Source organism: Barbus barbus, assembly GCF_936440315.1.
Source record: "Barbus barbus genome assembly, chromosome: 10".
NCBI classification, from domain to species: domain Eukaryota; kingdom Metazoa; phylum Chordata; class Actinopteri; order Cypriniformes; family Cyprinidae; genus Barbus; species Barbus barbus.
Window position 1 is genome coordinate 19,036,918 of NC_136738.1, and position 20,007 is coordinate 19,056,924.

At 38.4% G+C, this 20,007-nt stretch overlaps 1 protein-coding gene across 2 annotated transcripts in view; it reads left to right on the top strand.

The window, feature by feature from the left end:
• Positions 1-20,007, top strand: part of LOC306876516 (uncharacterized protein) — a 49,089-nt gene that overhangs the window by 10,857 nt on the left and 18,225 nt on the right. For both annotated transcript variants that reach the window (XM_079427772.1, XM_079427771.1), the window contains exon 2: positions 18,680-18,831. The gene's annotated coding sequence lies outside the window, so the exon portion shown is untranslated. The remainder of the gene's footprint in view (positions 1-18,679; positions 18,832-20,007) is intronic.

Below are 20,007 nucleotides of genomic sequence, written 5' to 3' on the forward strand. Positions count from 1 at the left end.
GTAGCATGTGCGGTAACACAGAGGATTAGCTCTCTCCATATGGCCCGGTCACGACAACCCCACGCAACATACTGTAATTACACAGCACAGCCAATATGCTTTGAAAGCCCTCTCATGGGAATGCTGAGGAATGCAGTACAGTCCTGCAGTGCGTTCCAGTAGAGATTACTGCCCGTGCTTTGGAATTTAGTTATTTATTTAGATTTTTTAAAATTTAATGTATTTATTTATTTAATAAATAAAGAAATAAATATTTAAAACCCAGATAAACTAGCTTATTTATTTAGATTTGTATTATTTAGTTTTAGATAGGTATTTTTATTATTATTATATTATTATAATTTTTAAATGTTTTATTTAGATTTTTTTTATTTATTATTTCTTTAAAAATATATTTATTTATTTATTTCATTTATTTTTTTAAATATTTAAAATAAATATTATACATAAATATTAAAAACCTAGACAAACTAGCTTTATTTATTTATTTATTTTTAGATAGATATGAATAGATATTTATTTTAAATAATTATAACAAAAATAATTAGTGTATTTATTAAAATTGTGTATTTATTTATTTATATTTTATTTAATTTGAGATATTTTAAAATAAATAAATATAAAACAAAAAACCTAAACTACTTTGATTTATTTTTGGATATTATTTATTTATTTAGACTTTCATTTATTTTTTTATTTTAAATAAATAAATATTAAAAACCTAGATAAACTAGCTTTAATTATTTAGATTTTGTATTTATTTACTTTTAGACAGATATTAATAGATATTTATTTAAAATAAATATAACAAAAAGCTAGGTATGCATGCATTTATTTAGTTATTAATTTAACTTTTTATGTAATTTCAGATATTTTAAAATAAATAAATATAAAACTATAAACCCAGATAAGCTATTTATTTATCTAGCTTTGTTAATTCTGTTATACTTTTTAAAATACGTTTTATTTAGATTATTTTTTATTCAGTTTATTTTTATTTATTTATTTTATTAAATATTAAAATGTATTAATTAAAATCAAGATAAAGATTATTAATTAAAATAAATATTATAAAAAAAAAATATTTGACTTTCATTTATTTTAAAATAAATAAACATAAAATTAACAACTAGACAAACTTGTTAACCTTGCTAATTCACTAGCTTGTTTTTGGGCATTCCTGCAGAGTATCGACTCTTTATGGTCAAATTCAGATTGTGTCATCTGATTGTGTCAAATCAGTTTTTTCTTCTAACATCACGATTTGGATTAAACTGACTTTCACTGTATCAAACTCAAGACAGAAGACAGTGATGTGAGAGCTACAGTTACAACTGCCTAGCTCCGTTAACTTCATGAGTGGATGTTTCAATTTATTCTTGTCTGTGAAGCTTTGCTTCGGTTCACAGGGTTACAGACGCAAAAACAAGGAAAACCCCCTCGAGAGGACAGGTGGGGGGAAAGAGAGAGTGTATATCAGGGAGGTCCTTTTTAGTGAGGTCTGTACTTGAGTGGTTCCCATGCCAACGGTGAGCAGATCGGTGTTTGGAGCATGCTCAGTGCGGAGCTGGCGGCTGTAACAATAGCTGAGAGAGCTAAAGCAGCTCACATGCTGCTATCACATCAGAGTGGAATAGACCGCTGCGTGCGCACTGCTGATTCTGCTGACATGCTCTGCCTTCTCGTCCCCTACCTGACGTTTCTGCATGAGAAAGAGGTATGGAACTCTAGATGGAGATTGGGGAGGATTTTCACTTGTAATATAATCATTTTGCCACTGGTTTATGCTTTAAAAAGCTCTTATTTTGTGCTTGTTGAATGGGAGGATTTGTGGAGAAATGAATGAACATGTTTTCTGACAGGATATAATTTAGATCAGTGGATACACTAGATTACATCTTTTTCTAATTAGTGTTTTAATAAAATAAAAAAAAATAATAATATAAAAAAAAAAAAAAAAATATATATATATATATATATATATATATATGCAGTTTATTTATCATGTGTGAAATTTCTCATGGTTTTTGAGTGAAATCCCACCTGAGGACATTTCCAGTTTGGAATATGCAGAGCAGACTCGCTGAACAGTACAAGGGAACACTGAATTTCATTTGCATACTTCTGCTCATGACATTGGACAGATCTGAAGCAGAGGATAGACCTCAGGAGGGAGGGAGAGAAGAGCTGAATACATTTAGACTCGCTGTAATGTCACACGATCCTTCTGTTGTGTGGGGTTGTCATGCCTCACTGACCCCTTGACATGTCATCGTGACGAAGGGAGTAAGGGGTCAGGCTGTTTGGTTGTGACAACACCGGCATTCTAGTTTTTATCCTGACCTGATCCACCGCCGTGCACCTTTACAATACACAGGGCACCGGCTCGCTGGAGATGTAGCCGTCTGCTCTAATGAAATGCTTCATTGATTTATTGTGTGTTGTTGTGGGGCCACAGAGCACTACAGAACTTGAGATGATGTTCAAGACGATCGCCTCAGTGTCTGGCTCACATGGGGTAAAAATGGGCCAGTTCGCTCCTCTGCAGAAAAAGTGCTCAATATTTCATCTAGTCAGACAGTAGAGAGATAGAAAGAGAGAGGGTATCTCAGTGGACAGGAAATTGGAAAATAAATTGATGTGACACCTGCAGGTTTGCATAGTATTCATCAGAGGATAACATCATCTCTGTGGAACAGAAAGGTTGGGTGGGAAGTTTTTCCTGAGTAGGTGTGTAATTTAAAGAAATAAAATAAAACTCTGTCACAAAATGAGTTATTTATTGCAGTGACCTTATAGCTGTCTGATTACCATCCGCTGTCACTGTATGGAAAAGAGCAGCTTGGACATTCTGCGACATTTCCCCTTTTGTATTCATGGAAGAAATAATGTCAAAAGTTGTGCAAAACAATTTAGGGGTACAACAGCTTGGCTGCATCTAGACACTTCTTTTCAATAATTACTTCACAACTGTTCAGAAACGATGTTCTGTATAGTATGAGTGTGTGTAGTATAAAATGTAATCCAGAAGTGCTACAGTTGTAATGTTGGCACCAGCGTCAGTTGCTTCACTTCACTGCCAATCATAACTCCTCTCCCATGACCTCATGGGATTGTAAAGTGTCCATCAGATGGAGGTCAGAACCCTTAAAGGGGGATCTTTGTATCTTAATTACCCCTAAAGGTCCATATTAGTACTTTAAGGGTACATATACTAATACTACTCTAAGGTAGTAATAAGGTACAAAAGTTGCTCCTTCAAGGATACTGTTGGCCCTAAAGTTACAATTTTACCTTTTTTTTGTTTTCTGACAATGCAGAGGAAGAATAAGCATGCATAAATGATGACAGAAGGTTTATTTTTGAGTGAACTATCCAATAACAATGAATCTGTTTAAATCATTGTCTTGTCCTTCTAGGACAGCATTTGCCTCAGACTATCTGTACCTAAATAGTTTGAGGCAAGGTTCACATTTCTGTCATTGCAGAATGCTAAGCATCAGTCTGGTATGTGAGCTGCCAGAATATGGTTTTGTTATCAGCAGGAGGAGACAGTTATGTTGCAAAGTATGTGGGGCATTGGCATTGAACTGCCATTGCTCATGCATGATGAATGTTTGGAATAATTATACTGAACAACACCAGAGAACGGCAGGATTTTACCATCTCATTATGTGTTGAAAAATCTTATATGAGGTTTACATTATGGTTTTGATTGTATATTTTCATTCATAACTCAATGTCATCACTACATATTTTGTAATCAATGTTGGGTTTTCTAAATGGAGGCTTTTGTTGAAAGTTCTTGTATCCTGTTGCTGGAATTGTGGGCTGCGGTCTCATTCGAATGGTTCCACTTTGAAATGGAGATGATTGTGCCCAGTGTGCATCTTACCCAGTTGGATCGGATATTTTCCTGTGAAAGGTGCACCAGCATATAGTAAGCGGAGATGACAGCTGATCAATTGCCGCCCCCCACTTGTTCCTAATTCCTTATCCCCCTATCTCCCCCCGTCTGTCCTATCCTGCTCTCACCTCATCACCCCCCGATGAAAGCCCATTACCGGCCAAGTGGTTCTGACGGAGACTGGGGCACCTTCACGTAGAGATCCGCTGCTTTGATCCCTTCTTCATTCATAAAGAACAACAAAAGAGCCGATGTGTGTGTGTGTGTGTGGGAGGGACCCTTAGGACAGGGTTGTGTGGGTCTTATGATGTTCTCCCAATGGATGGTTATTAGGGTTCGTATGGAGCTGTTGAAATATGACAGCCACAGGCAGCTCCTGAGGACATCCAGCGTCTTGCTCTACTGAAGGAGAAGCGTGATGTTGTTCATCTCTATCATCTATTTAATGCCACAGCCCATGATGTAGTATAGATTGCTTTATTGACTGTGTAATGCATAGTTGTGCTGTCGTTGCGAATATAATCACCTGTCACTTTGTAAATTATTCGTCATGTTCTATTTAGAAATATTAAAAATGTTAATAAGGATCTATATAACTAAAATCTTGGTTGACCTACATTACTATTGAATAGTTTAGTAAGATTTAAAAAAATGTTTTAACAGTTAAAATGTCAACAGTTATCACAACAGTGATAGGCTATTACAATATTTTGAATTGTTAGAAAATATTTCAATTAAAAAAAAATGCTGTTCTTCTAAACTTGCTGTTAGAAATAGAACAAATGTATAATGCTTTCCATAAATATATTAAGCAGCACCACTGTTTTGAACACTGATAATAATGATAAATGTTTCTTGAGCACCAAATCAGCATATTAGAATAATTTCTGAAGGATCACGTGACACTGAAGACTGAAGTAAAAATATTTTTAAAAAATGACTAACCCCAAAATCTTTGAAAGGCAGTATACAAATGTAAATTTGGAGAAACTTTTGTTTATAATTTAGATATGAAAAATTATAATTGAAAGTCATATTTGGTAATACTTTAGTACAGGGACCAATTCTCATTAGCATGCCTATTATTAACATATTGGCTGTTTATTAGTACTTATAAAGCACATATTCTACATGAGCTTTTTCTACATCCCTAATCCAACCCAATACATAAACTTAACAGCTACCTTACTAACTATTAATAAGCAGCAAATTAGGATGTTATTGAGGTAAAAGTCATAGTTATTGGTTTGTTAATAGCGAGAATTTAACCTTAAAATAGTGTGACCAAATATTTTAATGCAATTTAAAGCTCTTTTAGTGCTGTGTTGCAAGTGTTGTGTTGTTGGCTTTTTATTTCAATTTTTTTCTCAAGGTAAAATTAATAGGGTATAATTTGTTTTTCCCCTAAAGCTATGGTCTGAGCTAGTTGTGAAGTCCAGGACAGCGTAGTGCAGAAAGCGGTGAGGGAGAAATGAGCGCTATCAGTGATTCCATAATATTATCATTTCTGTTTAGCCCATATCTCCGTCTCTCTCTGCCACAGGGCCATCTGCTTCTTACAGCAATCCTGCCTTATTACAAGTGCTGTTGCCTATCAGCGGCGCTCCTGGGATGTTCTCTGTCTCTCCACCTCTCTCTCATGTTTGCTCTCCTCCCTCTACCGCTCATCTCTCTTCGGTCGTGTCTCCTGCTCTCCACACCTAAGCCTTTTATCAGGCTTTCTGCTCTCATCTATCAATCACTCTTTCCTGTCATGTCCTGTCCTATCCCTATCTCTCTCTGTCCTTGGCACTGTTTTCTCTGGTTATCTTCACAGTATTTCACACTGGATTCATAGCACTCTCTCTTTCTCTCTAAGTGTGAAGTCGGCAGGTTCATAGGTTGTTTTTGTTATTGTTACTGTTGCCAGAGCTTCTGGTGTCATTATCCAATGAAAACACAAACAGAGTTGCACTTAGGAGTAATGAAAAGGAAGAGCCCTTGGCTGACTACGACAACCAATAGTCTATATGCTTCTAAAAACCATTTCTACAAGTTTACTACAGTATGAAGCCTTACAAAAAGTACTGAGGTGGTACCATTGTGCAGTGATAGCATCTGATGATTACTGTGGTACGGTATGGGTAATTGACATGGAATGATTTTGGACATTTTACAGTGTAACAAGCTTTACTTTAACAAATACTGTATGAAATAGTATTTTGCTAATTCTTTTGTAATCATCATGGACGCCAATTTTATGATTTCATATTATAAATCCATTTGTCATGCTACAAGACTATTTAAAATTAACTAGTGACATCTAAAGCTGATATATATATATATATATATATATATGTATATATCTATATATATTAATAATTGTAAATGAATACTTTTATTCATTTTATTCATTAAAATGATCAAAAGTAAAGACATTTATAATCTTATAAAGATTTTGAATAAATGCAGCTCTTTTAACTTCTCATTCATCAACAAATGCTAAGATGTATCCGTTTCCTCAAAAATATTAAGAAGCACAGCTGTTTTCAACATCAATGATAATTTAAAAAAAAATGTTTCTTGAGCATCAGATCAGCATATTAGAAAGATTTCTGAAGGATCGTGACACTGAAGACTGGAGTAATGACTGCTGAAAATTCAGCTTTGCAACCACATGATTAAATTACATTTTAAAATAAAAAAAGTTATTTTAAATGGTAATAATATGTCACAATATTACTGTTTTTACTGTATTTTTATTGAAATAAAAGACTTTCAAAAACAAAAAAATTTTGAACAGTATATATACAGTCCTCTCCATAAGTATTGTAACAGTAAAGACAAAATTGCTCTGTTGGCTGTGGAGTCAAGACATTTGCGAATATGATTAAAAGATGAATATGAGACAAAACTACAGAATGTCACATTTTATTATTAGCTGTTTCAACACATACATGTTTTACCAAATAAAAAGAACAGCACTTTTAGAGTTAATCCCACTCATTGATGTGAGCATAAGTATTGGGACAGTTGAACATAAGGCAGATATAAAAGATTAAAAGCTATTATTTAGTTGCAGATCCCTTGCGCACAATCACAGCAGTGAGTCTGTGACTCATAGACATCACCAGACTGTTGGTCTCATCCTTTGAAATACTTTCCCCAGCCTTTAAGGCAGCCAATTCCAAGTGTTGCTTGTTTTGGGGAATTTCTGCCTTTATTATCCTCTTCAGCTGGTGAAATTCATGTTAAATCGGATTTAAATCTGGAGATTGACTTGGGCAATCTAAGACTTTCCATTTCTTTGCCCTTATAAAGGCAAGGCAAGGCAATTTATTTCTAAAGCACGATAAAAACAACAATAAGTTGACCAATGTGCTGTACAGATTCTAAAAACATAAATAAACAAACTATATACACAACACCACACAAAGAAAACGGATAGTTTTCAATAACATGTCATTAAACAACATTTTGCAAAAAAGCCTGGGAGAAATAATAAGTATTTAAAAGGGACTTAAATGACACCAAGGTGGAGGCAGTTCTTATGTGTAAAGGCAAACTGTTCCAAAGCCTCGGGGCCGATACTGCAAAAGCATGGTCCCCCCAAAGTTTGCGTCTCGAACTAGGAACAATCAAGAGTTTCTGGTCAGATGATCTAAGAGATCTTGATGGAGAGTACGGTTACAACAAATCTGAAATATAACATGGAGCAAGGCCGTTTAATGATTTAAAAACAAATAACAAAATTTTAAAATCAATTCCATAACGAACCGGTAACCAATGTAAAGATGACAAAATGGGAGTGATATGGTACCGTTTCCGAGAACCTGTTAACAACCTTGCAGCGGCATTCTGGACAATCTGTAGTCGTGACAGAGTGGACTGACTAATCCCTACATACAAGGAATTACAGTAGTCCAGTCGAGAAGACACAAAAGCATGCATCACTCTTTCAAAATCACAAAAGGATAAAAAAAACGGCTTAATCTTTGCCAGTGTTCTTAGTTGAAAAAAGCCAGATCAAACAACACTATTGATCTGTTTGTCAAATTTCAAATGATAAATTCCTTTACTGAACTGGCAGGGTGTTTTGGGTCATTGTCCTGATGCATAATGAAGCACTTCCCAATGAATCTGGTGGTATTTTCTTAAATATTGGTAGGCAAGATGGTTTTGTACCCTTCCAAATTCATTCTGCTACTGTCATCATACATTAAGTCATCAGTAAAGTTGAGAGGGCCTGTTCCAGAGACAGCCATGCATGCCCATGTCATGACACCACCTCCACCATGCTTTACAGATGAGGCTGTATGCTTGGGATCATTTGCAGTTCCCTCTCCACATTTTTGCTTTCCCATCACTTAGATAAAGGTTCATCTTTGTCTCATCGGTCCATAAACACAGTTCCAAAACTCTTCTGGCTCACCTTTGTGCTTTTTTGCAAACTCTAATCTTACCTTTCTATTTTTGGTGCTGGTCAGAGGTTTGCATCTTGCGGTGTAGCATCTGTAATTCTGTGTCTCCTGAGGACAGTAAATTGTCGGAGGATCACCCCAGCTTCCTGGAAGTTGTTGGTGATTTTACAGACACGTCTTTTAAGTGTCACGGTGCACACAGGAGGAGGATACAGGAACACACAGACGAGGATGTAAACTTGTCTAAAAAGTCTTTACTTCAAATAAGGCAGGGCAAGACAAGGCAAGGCTGACACAGACAGGAACACCGGGGAGTAACGAGTAGACCAGACGAAATGGGGGCCTCCCTCATGCTCTCGAGGCCTCTCAGGACACACATGGACAGGAATACAGGACGGTTACCTCCAGAGCGGAACAGACGGAGCAGGAAGCTCAGGAGGCCATGGCAGTGCAGGGAGCTCAGGAGGCCATGGCGGGTGGTCCTTGCTCCCGCCGGAACCCTTCTCCCCCCCCCCCCCAAAAAAAATTCCATGGGGTAGCTAAGGGGTATCAGGAGCCTTCCGGGGCTAGACAGACAAGACAGAACAGCCCACACAGGGCTAAACACACAGGAACAGGACATCCCCCAGGAACAGGAAGCCCTCCTGGGCTAGCTCGGAAGCTGAGGCTTCTTCTGGGCATGACAAGGAGTAAGGGGCCCTCACAGAGTCCCTCAGCAACCACCTCCACTTCCACGACAAGGGGGCAGACGAGTCTCCGAGTCTCCATGGACATGACCGACCAACATGACAAATTAAAACTGTTCCTGAGGGCAAGACAAGACTTAAAACGGCACTCGTGGCGTGGTAGTTGTTGGTTGCTGGTAGTGTTGTTTTTGGCGGCCTGTTTTAATTTTAGTTTTAGTCTAGTCTTTGTGTGAAGCTGTCATTTTAGTTTTTATTAGTTTTAGTCACGTTCATACTCTTTTTAGTCTAGTCAAGTTTCAGTCAACTAAAAGTCTGAGCATTTTAGTCTTATTTTAGTCAGAATTATCCATGACTATTTTCGTCTAGTTTTAGTCGACGAAAACTGATGACATTTTAGTCTAGTTTTAGTCAATGAAAATTGTATTTTAGTCTCTTTTTAATAATACAATTCTATTTAACCCAGTCAATATAGTATAAGTACCTAGTAGTATAGACGAAACTGGCCGACTATCGGTCCCTTTCTCTGTGTCAGACTTAACTTTGTTTGTTGTCGTCTTCTAAATAATGCAGCGAGTGGGGCTTGAGGAAGTGACGTCGCCTGCGTCTGCACAGTGCGACCTGATGCAGCCCCTGAAGTGAGACACAGGAAACAGAAATACTGCAAAATAATAATAATAATAATAACGCGACTAAACGAGACAAAATAACGTTTTAACATTTTGTTTCGTCTCGTTTTGGTCAACGAAAATGAAGAGACATTTTAGCATAGTTTTTTATTTTGTAAACCACATTTAGTCTAGTTTTTATTCGTCAACAATATTGCATTATATATTTAATTATAGTCATCATCATATGACCAGCATTTACGTTGCATCTCGTCATGTGATAAAGGTTCATTGACGACGATATTTAGTCATTATTTTCGTTGCAAAAAGCAACACTAGTTGCTGGTGTCGCTGGTGGTTTCCAAACTCTTGATTTCTCCATGCCCTTTGTTTTTGCTAGAGCTATAACTGACTTCCTCTTTTCTTTTAGCATCCAAATTGCTTGCTTTTCTCTCAAAGTCAGCTCCCTCGTCTTCATCCTGGTTTGTGTGTGTCATCATCGATTGCTGGATTCAGAATGCATAAGTAATGGATATAACTTTACTTTACTTTACTTTTAGTCATTTAGCAGACGCTTTTATCCAAAGCGACTTACAAATAAGAAAAAGTAACTAAAACTAAAAGTCAAAACTGTAAATACTCTATACACACATTTAAGAAAATAAAGAAATTAAATAAAATTGACAAATGCATACAACAACATTTCAATACTAAACATTTAAATGAAAACTAAAAAAAAATTAACTAAAAACAATTCTAAATATAAAAAAAACAAAAGGTATGAGTATAATAATGCTTCTAACATAACACTAAGCCAAACACCAAAAAACAACTACATGTGTAGGTACAGCCACACACATATACATATATACATACATATAAGAATAAATTCAATATACATATTATTTCATTTCCATATAGTATGAAGTACTAATATAACTATAATTAAATAAAACTAAAACTGAATAAACAACCTATACAGACATCAACACTGAGCCAAGCACACATGTTTTAAAACAACAACAACAACTTACTTACACATAGTAAGAATAGGTTATAAAAACTGAAACAGAAGTGAAACAAGTTGTAGGAAAGAGGAAAAATAAAAAGTGATACTTATATTCTTTGCCGGTGTCCCTGTCCGGTGGAGTCGCACTGTAGAGTTGATGGTCTTTACACTCTTAGTTTGGTCTTCACACGAGGAGGGCTTCACACGACGGCTGCCGCGGTATAATAACCTTTTTTATACCCATCTAACAAATCACTAATTGAATTCAGCTGGACCCACTTTCCTGTTTTTCACAAAAAATGGCCAAGCAAGTGCAGACACTGACAAGATACGCGATACAATATGAGACCAAACGTGATTTCAGCAAGTCTCAACACTGATACGACACAGTGTTAATGCAACAGGACACAGCTGATCACTTAGAAAGACCTGTGAGGCAACTGTTCCAATACTACAATGCTCACATCAGATAGAGGGATGAAACTCTAAAAGTGCTGAACTTCTTAGCTGGTAAAACATCTATGTGTTGAATCACCCAATAATAAAATGTGACATTCTGTAGATTTTTCTCTGATTCATCTTTTAATCATATTTGTAAATGTCTTGACTCCACAGCTAACAGAGCAATTTTGTCTTTACTGTTCCAATACTTTTGGAGGACACTGTACGTTCACTTAAAAAATTGTATACATTTTAACATAATTTTGATGCTGAGGACACATTTGATGTCAACTGTATACCTTTTGGATCAGTTATACTAATTGATAACCATATTCATGCATCATGTTATTTAAATGATACTGCATCCAGAATTCATTGTAGTAACTTTATCTAACTTATTCATCAAAAGAGTTTATGTATCACTCTGTGATATACAGTCAGCCTGCTTTTGAGAAGGAGATTGGCATGTTTCCAGTGCTCATCCAGTTTCCATGTTTTCTCAGCAATAGATAATTGTTTCTCCCTGACTGATACACACCGTTTCTAAAGGCAGTACCGACTACTGTTGACAGTTTATCCGTAACTACCGGCTTTATCTTTCAGAGTAGTGGTATCATGTTCATGTGACTTATCTATATCAGGAAGAGGGCAAAAATCCTTGTGAGGAGCTGCAGAGCATTGATTCATCAGTCTGAAAGGCAATTATCATCTTGCTTCATTTCCCTCTGCTTCTCAAGGCAAAAAATCAACTAACGACAGGGTTACATCACACAGAGCTTCAATGCATATAGATTTCATGGAAAAAGATTCTTATCCTCGTCTGTGTCTCACTATGAATTATGTAAGCAGTGGCCTTATCTTATTAGAATGGGGATATTTATATGACAAACGGTTTGCCCTCATATTCAGCATTTGAAGCTTAGGAAGCAAATTTACTGATGAATTGGGTTATAGTGGCACTTTAATTAATATTATTTCTATCATACTCCATATTTACAGGATGAAATCATGCACTAATGATATTACATGTGGCAGCTTGGTCATTAATTAAACACATCCAATAAGATGACCGGCAGACATTGATTCATTGCCATATTGATGTGTGCTTCTCTTGGAAATGCAAGCTTTGTAAATTGCCTTTGTGTTGTTGCTGGCTAGAATGGCATGATCTGTGCTAGTTATTTGAGACAACGTCTATACTTGGCCAGTTATATAATGATTTACAAGCAAGATCATGACATCTACAACAATTAGTGATAGCAATGACTTCAGTACACCTTTGTAATATGTACCATTTACTCATTACCAAAGAGCAGCTCATTTAAGAATAGTATGTAGACTAGTGTGTTTATGGACAAAGCTTGTGCGCTAACAATGCTTCTCTCACCTAATCTACCTAATGCATTATTCATGAGCTCAGTTAACACAACACAAGCATAAAATATTCACTAAACAATCTTGAATTACAGGAAAAGACACACCTTATAGTATATCTGTCAAGGTTTTTTTTAATCTGCATGATGTACGGTATTCACCTTGGACACCCTGCATACTGTATGTAACACACTATTGCTTTTTATTTAGCTCAGATATTGCAGATATGGTAGACAGTACAGTATATTTTGTTTGAATGCAATGAAGTCATGGCAGAGTTGAAGCATAATTAACTGAGGTATGCTGGTACTTGAGTCTTCACCTCTCCTGAGCCTCACTCTAACATGTTTTGATGCCGTCTCTTCTTACTTTGAAGAGCCGTAACCCAGCTCTGTCTCGGCTGCTCTTGTCAGAATGAGTGCGGTGCTCCGCTGACAGGTAATAGAGAAGCTCTTCGGTTCTGCATCTGATTATACAGCACTCGCTTCTACTGTAACTACCTCACCTCCATGACTACTTCACCCGCCTCAGAAACAGATGATAGAACAATGTTTTGAAGCATTATTTAGGCTTTAGAGTGACCAAAAACCTGTTTGGGCTCAAAAGACACTTAAGTGTATTAATGCCATTCCACTAGCTAAATAAATTGACAAAGAATTGTATTCAAACATGTGTCAACTCATGACATTGATTTCACGATATGATTTTTTTTTTTTTTTACCATACCTTGATTTTTTTTTTTTTTATCATAATGGGATTTAAAATTGCAGTATAAATGAAAAGGTGTCCTTTTATTATTGCTTGGACAAAATTATGCACATTTCTTTGTGAAATTAAAATATGTAGAATAATATAACTGAATAGAAATGTTAAAACAAACCCCAAATCAAATAAATAAATAATACAAATAAAATAAATATCTTTAAATAAACAAACTACGGATTTGCCTGTGCTCTTTCATTTAAAATTAGAAGCAACCACTGTATTTCAATCACGATCCAAGCATGCAGCATGAGCAGTTTTAAATCTAAATTAAATTGTATATTTTCAAAATTTATAGACAAACCAGAATGAGAAGTGCAATATCACTGTCTGACAGCAGGTGGCGCTTATGGAACAGCAGCGATACAGCATTTCCTTGGTTGCCACTGTAAACAAAGCAGTGCTGCTACATTAATATACATTAAACAGAGGCAAGATTAAAAGAAAATACCATCTGGACTTTTCTAAAGACAGTCAGTTCCCCTCAGAGATACATTCAACTCATTATGACATTTGAAGGAAGATGGCGGCGCGATCGATCGCTGCGGCTGCTCCGGGTCCCAAAGACGGTGCTTTTATGTCGTTTAATGTCGTCTGTTCGTCTCCAAATAGTGTCAGTTTACCGCAAACTCTTAAGGAAATCACCCCAGAATTCATCTATGATCGCCAAAGTCTTTTGGATATCAGCAACGCTTACGTACACCAACTCTCGCCAGCGGCTACTGAGAAGCTACGAGGCCTTTGTTTACTGCTGGAGCCGGACCTCGAGACCGCGGCCTCGCCTACTGATGCTACCCGCACAAGGCAGCGTCGCAAGCGGTGTGAGAGAGGACGGAAGCGCGGTAAGCGCGGAGGTATACGAGCTAGGCTAAGAGCTAACCCCTCAAGACCGGCTCTTCCAACACTCATGCTCTCAAACGTCCGCTCTCTGGAAAACAAACTGGACTTAATTCAACTCGGTCGATCTACACAGCATGAGGCAAGGGACTGTTGCGTGTTTGTTTTCACCGAAACATGGCTAAACGACAACATCCCGGACTCCGCCATTCAACTGCACGGGCTATCCCACTTCCGAGCGGACAGAGATTCATCACTGTCTGGTAAGACACGCGGAGGTGGCTTGTGTGTTTATATCAACAAAGACTGGTGTAACAATGCTGCGGTATTATCAAAACACTGTTCATCGCTGGTGGAGTTTATGGTTGTGAAGTGTCGACCGTTCTATCTGCCGCGGGAGTTCACGGCCATTGTTATCGTTGCGGTTTACATCCCCCCGTGTGCAAACGCTAAGGACGCGCTTCGTGAACTGTATAGCGCCATCAGTGAACAACAAACAAAAAACCCCGACGCCTTTTTCATCATAGCCGGTGACTTCAACCACGCAAAATAAAAGACAGTTTTGCCAAAGTTCTACCAACATGTGAACTTTGCAACAAGGGAAAACAACACACTGGACTTTGTTTACACAACAGTTAAGAACGCTTACAAGGCTGAACCCCGCCCCCACCTCGGGTACTCAGACCACATCACTGTTATGCTAATCCCAGCATATAGACCACTTCTCAAACTCACCAAACCGGTTGAAAAGCAGATCACAGTATGGCCAGACAATGCCACCTCAGCACTGCAGGACTGCTTCCAGGACACAGACTGGAAGACCCTATCTAGGAGTAACCCACGCAAGGCTGAGGGTCCTGACAACATACCTGGCCGTGTTCTGAGAGACTGTGCTGCACAGCTGACAGATGTCCTAACAGATATCTTCAACACCTCGCTGAGTCAGGCAGTCGTCCCCACGTGTTTCAAATCCACAACAATCATACCGGTACCAAAGAAATCACCTGTGTCCTGTCTCAATGACTACCGTCGCATAGCACTGACTCCAATCATGATGAAGTCCTTTGAGAGGCTAGTCATGCATAACATCAAAACCAGCCTCCCCAACACACTCGACCCGCTCCAGTTTGCATACCGTCCAAACCGCTCTACGGACGATGCAATTTCCTCTACCCTCCACCTGGCTCTTACCCACCTAGAAAATAAAGACTCCTATGTTAGAATGCTGTTCATTGACTTCAGCTCGGCATTCAACACAATAATCCCACAACAGCTCATAAATAAGCTAAACCTGCTGGGCCTTAACAATTCCCTCTGTAACTGGAATTCAAGACCTCAGTCAGTCCGTGTCGGCAACAACACCTCGAGCACTACAACACTGAGCACAGGTGCCCCACAAGGCTGTGTGCTCAGCCTGCTGCTCTTCACACTGCTGACCCACGACTGCACTGCCAAGTTCAGCTCCAACCACATCATCAAGTTTGCTGATGACACAACAGTGATAGGTCTCATCAGCAACAACGATGAAACGCACTACAGAGAGGAAGTGGCACAGTTGGCTGAATGGTGTGGCACAAACAATCTGTCCCTCAATGTGGAGAAGACAAAGGAGGTTGTGATGGACTTCAGGAGAAACTCCGTTGACCACCCCCCACTGACCATCGACAGCTCGACTGTGGAGAGAGTCAGCAGCACTAAATTCCTGGGGGTGCACATCACAGAGGATCTCACCTGGACCACCAACACCATGTCACTCTCCAAAAAGGCACAACAGCGCCTACACTTTCTCCGCCGGCTGAAAAGAGCAAGTCTCCCTCCACCCATCCTCACCACATTGTACAGAGGCACCATTGAGAGTGTGCTGACCAGCTGCATCACTGTCTGGTACGGGAACTGCAGTGCTGCTGACCGCAAGACCCTCCAGCGGACAGTGAACACAGCTGCAAAGATCATCGGTGCCCCTCTCCCCTCCATCCTGGACATCTTCCTTACACGATGCTCCAGCAAAACCAACAGCATCGTGAAGGACTCCACCCATCCCTCCCACAGTCTCTTCCAGCTCCTACCATCAGGAAGACGGTACCGGAGCATCAGAGCCCGCTCCGCCAGACTGCTCAACAGCTTTTTCCCCCAGGCTGTGAGAGCCCTGAACTCAAACCACCCCGCCCCCCTCTGAAACCCCATGCAAACCCCTACCTCCTGAACATGGACCACCCCCCACCTCAAACCTTACCACACCAAAGAAAAACTGTATGGAACTTTAATTATTTTTTTTTTATTTTTTTTATTCTTATTTTTCTTTACACTATGGACACTCTCCTCTATGTGCACTATGGACACTTTACACTATGGACACTCACACTCTCCTCTATGTGCACTATGGACACTTTACACTATGGACACTCACACTCTCCTCTATGTGCACTATGGACACTTTACACTATGGACACTCACACTCTACACTATGTGCACTATGGACACTTACACTTTACACTATGTGCACTATGGACACTTACACACACTGCTGCGTGTGCACAATCTCACAAAAAACTCAGCAATATATGTATGTTTACATGCTCATGCACTACAAATCATCCTGCACTGTTCCCCAACCAGCTGCTGACTCAAATGTCTCTCTTTGCACATGTACAGTATTTGTGAAGCATTCGTATAGTTTGTATTTTTTATCTTCTATTTTTTAGTTTGTATAGGGTAATATTTATGTGAAGCATTCGTATAGTTGTATTTTTTATCCTTTTAGTTTGTATAGGGTAAATACTTATATATAGTATACTTATAGTTAAATCTGTTAGTAGTGTATAGGTTTATAGTGTTTTTTTTACTTCATTGTTGTAATGTCTGTATTTATGTAGCACCGTGGTCCTGCGAGACACGACATTTCGTTCCACTGTATGTCCCCACATGTAGCGGAATGACAATAAAGCTCAACTTGAACTTGAACTTGAACTCACACCCGATCTCAGCCGATTTGAATCATCACATATTTGTTTATCGATCGTCACATCCCTATAAATCATACATTACAAGTTCATTCACGTTTAGGATTTACAACATTAATCCTAATACGGATAATGTGACCGTAAATATAGCCTTTAGTCCACTTACTGCAAGATATTGGAGATAAGCAGCCAATGATCAATATCTAGTGGACCTTCCTGAGCTTTCCCGCATATAAGCTTTCCACAGCATCAGATGGATTAGGCAGGATCGCCAACAGGTACTCATCCGAGCACATCCTACCCACATTCACTCTGTAAACCATCTCCATTTCAACGAAAGCTTACTGTATATTCTTCTCAAACATGCAGATTTCAACTATTTTCAAAACCAGTGTACTTATATGACCCTCTCTTTCACTGAAATTGATCCTGGAAACAGTTTGAAAATCCTTTTCGTGGAAGCACAAATCCAGACAAACCCGCAGATACAATCAATATGTGGCCTTTTAGTCTTTGATTCCCTATGGAGCCGGCTTCATAGATCTATGTGCAGCCTTACTACAGCAGCGGCTTGATGGAAAATAATAAAAATTCCACATTTGCAGGTGTAGGAAGTGTTAGCAGCACATGCAGAGAATAGATGTGGATACAGTTCTTTAGTTTTTTCTTTATGGTTGTAGACTCAAGGGATTGAACTGGTGGAGTTGCCAAAATGAGGTGATAATGAGGTATTGTCACTTATTTATACAAAGGTGTTTAGTGTGTATTTATGTGTTGGCTATCATCTGTCTATTTATTCAGAGAAGAATTTGAACGATTCATTAAAAGATCCGCTCATAAGAGTCATTTAGTCATAAATCAAACTAAAGTGACTGCATGGAATGTTTGTGCATGCATATCGCAAGTACATCTCTAAAGGTGCCTCTTCTTATTTGGGTGTCCCGCTGTAATCCTCGGGCTTTTGTTACTATGAGACGTGTTAGTTAGCAGCTGGATCACATACTGACAGTCATTCGTCAAACACCAAGAGCTCTTGCGATTAGTACGATGGAGTAGAAGAGCAACTGAATGTGTTTATTGACTGAAGTCTGACTCCATCCTGGTGGAGGTCAAGATGTGTCTCCCTCAGTAATAAGAATCATTGAAACTGCATTCACTGACATGCCACTATCATACCTTGAACTATTTCCAGAAGGTCTCTGGCTCATATTGAGGTGAGAGGAGATAAAATTGCAAAGTCAACTCCACAACATGGCTTGAATTTCAGAGTCTTGAATCACAGGAGGTCGAAGTACATGCAATTTGGAATATGTTGAGAATGAATTTTGTAATACATTTTGTTGTGTATGTTAATATTTGTTTATGAATATTATAGACTATTATTGTTATCCTTATTATTATAATTGATTTCTTCACTAAAATATTTAGACCTTTCTTAAAAAGCTAGACAATTATTAAGTTTAATAAGATTTTTAATCCAAAGAAATCTGTGTGTGTGTATAAGGGAAACCCTAATGATGACTGTTTTATTCAGTTTGACTTCTTAACAAAATTTCCTCAGTCAAAGCGAATGCATTTTCTCAGAGAAAACAGAAACACAAAATCCTTAGAAATACTGGAGGATCCTTTGTTCGTTTCAGAAATTGATTTGTATTATTTTGGGATGTCTGTATTTTTTTTTCCTCTCTTCTTTTGTAGCTGCCTGTGCTTGAGGTCTCAGCAGTCTGGCGTTGTGGATGGTTTGTCTACCTCTAATCCAAACCAAAAGAGATTCAGTTGGCTCAGAGCCTGTGAATGAGAGCCTAAAGCAAGCCGAGTAAAGGTCCACACACAGAGTTGAATAAAATGGGGTAAGTTTTTATGACTAACACAACAAAAGACTAACATATTGCAATCCTAAAGGGTTTCTCTAACACACTTTCTAGCAGAGGCCTGCAGATACAAGTATAGCCATATAGTACAGATATATGAAGTACAAAATGTAAAATTAATCAGGGAGCCTGAATAGTTTGTCATGAGTCCTCAAGTTTGAGTGTCTTTGAATCTCTAGTATTTTGGCTTGGTATGAAGCTCTTGTCTCAGTGAGGGACTGTCTACTCTCGCTTTCTTGTGTCCGTAATAATTCTGCTCAAATAGGAAACGGAGCATCTGCCTGTCTGTCACACAGAGAGGACATAGTGGGCCCGGCGTGAGCTGATCCTGTGCCACATGCTCATTAAACAAGCTCCTTATGCTAATTGACTGTTTATTCACACGTCAGCAGTTTTCAAGCGCAAGCGAAAGAAAACACAGACAGCGCTATTGAGACAGTGAGTCTAGTCACCCACGAAGATAAATCCTCCCGAGCACTCCACTGTACAATTCACAGAAAAACAGAAAGGGGGCTTTCGATCTTCTTATCTCCTAAATGGAGCATTGAAATTAGCCTGATAATACCAGAGTGGTTTCAATAGCTCCATTTTAATTAAATTGGGCCAAACGTTAACTGAACACCTGAACATACTGGGCTTCCCCTACCTAAAATCGCTGGTTTCCCACCTTTTTCAATCTAATCGCAATGCCATTGTTGTTCTCTGACAGGCAATGTGAAGAAGATGAATATTCATCTAGATGGATTTGTCCTGACTCTGCTGCCCGGAATTATTGTGACATGCTCTTTTGTAACTCCTGGCTTGACCCTGATTTCTGTTTAAGATTACGGGTGGATATTAATATGGCCCAAAGCAAGGCAATTTGTACTAATTACTGAAAGAGAAGCGCTCTCCTTGCTAATCCACAGTTCTCATCTGATTAGTGGAATAAGAGCCCCGGGCGAGTGTTGTGGCTCTCTTCATTACTGTCCCTTCTGATTTTCCTTCCTCTCGGTTTAATGTGTTTAATTCTAGACATAACTCCCCCCACCATTTGATTTGTAAAAAAGAATGAGCCATTTTTAGAATATGAACTTGATTATACAAGTCATAGGAACTACGCATGAGGAACTATGCATAGTGGTTATTGAACTGTGTTACTTAGCTTTATCTTAA